The 2,500-nt window shown below is 48.6% G+C and overlaps 2 non-coding genes across 2 annotated transcripts in view; both read left to right on the top strand.

Moving 5' to 3' along the window:
* Positions 1-703: 703 nt before the first annotated feature.
* LOC141484416 (5.8S ribosomal RNA) lies at positions 704-858 on the top strand. The gene has a single exon (XR_012466625.1). It is a non-coding gene; the product is annotated as a 5.8S ribosomal RNA (ribosomal RNA).
* A 600-nt stretch (positions 859-1,458) lies between these two features.
* Positions 1,459-2,500, top strand: part of LOC141484419 (large subunit ribosomal RNA) — a 4,028-nt gene continuing 2,986 nt past the window's right edge. Inside the window, exon 1 of the ribosomal RNA XR_012466628.1 lies at positions 1,459-2,500. This exon is cut by the window's right edge and continues 2,986 nt beyond it. This is a non-coding gene — a ribosomal RNA (large subunit ribosomal RNA).

The following is a 2,500-nucleotide window of genomic DNA, read 5'->3' as shown; positions in this document are numbered from 1 at the left end:
TCATCCTTTCGATTAGTAGTAGTCCTCTTCTCGAACTATACAAATTCGTCTTAGAGGTTTTTCAATTAGGCGTGTAATTTTCTTTACCGAGAATTATAATATATGACGTTGTGCGTATTGTTGTGTTGCCGCGTCGTTGTCGTCGATTATGGCGCTAATGTTGTTCGTCGATCGTGTTGTGAAGCGTACGCTCTTTTGTCGAACGCGAACGCGATATACGACGATACATTTCGCCGTCGATGACGATGATGCCGACGACGCCGCCTTCGCCGGGTACCTAGGAGTGTGTGACTGTTAAAAAACCGCTCCGTAGGAAATTATGTTTAATCGCGGTCGAAACGTGAAAGTTTTGTTTCGTACGAATTTTTACGTTACCGGATTACACAACGAGATTTCCGATGGTTGTGAAAGATATTCGCCCGGCCGTGTCAGTTAGAACGCATGGTAAATGAAATACTACGCGCGTCCTCTACACGACGAATATAAAAATTGAGTCGTGCGCGATTTCGGTACACGATGCCTCGTCTGAATATGTGGTGCCGTACGAATACGAAATCGTCGAGCGCTTCTCTTTTTTTATTTTTTTTAACAAGTATATATATATATTTATGTACGTTGTTGCATTGGTATAATCTCAACGCTTGCCGAATCGAGACGTCGAACTCTTGAAATTATTTTTTTTGAGTACGTCTAAATAAAAGATTACCCTGAACGGTGAATCACTTGGCTCGTGGGTCGATGAAGAACGCAGCTAATTGCGCGTCAACTTGTGAACTGCAGGACACATGAACATCGACATTTCGAACGCACATTGCGGTCCTCGGATACTGTTCCTGGACCACTCCTGGCTGAGGGTCGTATCAATTTCAAAGACTGCTCGGTTTTTCAAAATTGATATTTTGTAAAAACGTCGGAGCGTGTTGGATGATTGACGTGTTGTTGTTGTAGTTGTTTGTCGTCTATCGAGTCGTCTCGTTATTATAATCGTTATCTAAGTATTTTATCGCCTTCGCGGCGATGACACTTGGTAACAAAAATAAATACACGTTGACGACGACGACGACGCCGACGACGACAAAGACGCGGCATCTTAAAGTGCGAAAGCGACGAATCGTTTTTTCTCATCGCAAGATGAGAGAAACGTTACGTAGTTTGTACACAACGAAATCGTATCGAGTCTCCGTTGTTGGGAAAGCGGCTGCCACGGCAATATACAGGTTCACGCTTGTAGTGTGTGTGTGTATGCTCTCGTTACGCACGATCGTCGTGTCCGAGAATCTTTGATGAATCGAAGACGACGTCTGATCGTGTCGAGCAGCGTACGTACACACGCACACACATTATTACAGGACGTCGAGAACTTTTTTGTCCGTTTCGGTAGTTCTCTCTCGAAATAACGACGGACGAGACTACGTACGTCGACTCGTTGCTGTTGAATAAACTGAAAAATTATTTTATCGACCTCAGAGCAGGTGAGACTACCCGCTGAATTTAAGCATATTACTAAGCGGAGGAAAAGAAACTAACTAGGATTCCCTCAGTAGCTGCGAGCGAACAGGGATAAGCCCAGCACCGAATCCCGCGGGTTAACCGCCGGGAAATGTGGTGTTAGGGAGGATCCGTTTATCCCGGAGTCGTACGGCGCGTCCAAGTCCTTCTTGAACGGGGCCACAGCCCATAGAGGGTGCCAGGCCCGTAGCGACCGCCGTCAATTTCGGGAGGATCTCTCCTCAGAGTCGGGTTGCTTGAGAGTGCAGCCCTAAGTGGGTGGTAAACTCCATCTAAGGCTAAATATGACCACGAGACCGATAGCGAACAAGTACCGTGAGGGAAAGTTGAAAAGCACTTTGAAGAGAGAGTTCAAGAGTACGTGAAACCGTTCAGGGGTAAACCTGAGAAACCCGAAAGGTCGAAGGAGGAAATTCATCGCGTTTCGATCGTCGGCGTTTGACGGGTTTCGTGACGGACGGCGTTCGCGTCGTTCGCTCAGCTCGTTTTTCGAACCGATATCGAACGCGTGCACTTTTCCTCTTGTAGGACGTTGCGATCCGTTGGGTGTCGGTCTAAGGTCCGGGGTGGAGCCCACGTGAATTTTTCGCGTGGACCCTCGGTATCCCGGCCGACTCGCTCGACGGTATAACGATGGCGCGGGGCCGCTACTTTATAATTAGCGTTCGGCTCGTGGCAAGCGCGTCCGGTGTTTGACGGCGATCGGACCTAGCGCCGATCCTGTCCCCGGGCGACTGTTGGCTACGATGTTCTCGAACAGACCTCGTTGAAACGCCGATCTGCAACGCTATAGCTTTGGGTACTTTCAGGACCCGTCTTGAAACACGGACCAAGGAGTCTAGCATGTGCGCGAGTCATTGGGACATAACTAAACCTAAAGGCGCAATGAAAGTAAAGGTCTACCTTGCGTAGACCGAGGGAAGATGAGCGGTTCGCCCTCAAAGTGGCCGCTCCGCATTCCCGGGGCGTCTCGTTCTCATTGCGAGAAGAG

This window comes from Leptinotarsa decemlineata, unplaced genomic scaffold (assembly GCF_025532065.1).
Source record: "Leptinotarsa decemlineata unplaced genomic scaffold, Ldec_3_MD MMD2_tig00005581, whole genome shotgun sequence".
NCBI classification, from domain to species: domain Eukaryota; kingdom Metazoa; phylum Arthropoda; class Insecta; order Coleoptera; family Chrysomelidae; genus Leptinotarsa; species Leptinotarsa decemlineata.
The sequence above is the reverse complement of the archived record's forward strand: the minus strand, read 5'-3'. Positions and strand labels throughout refer to the sequence as shown.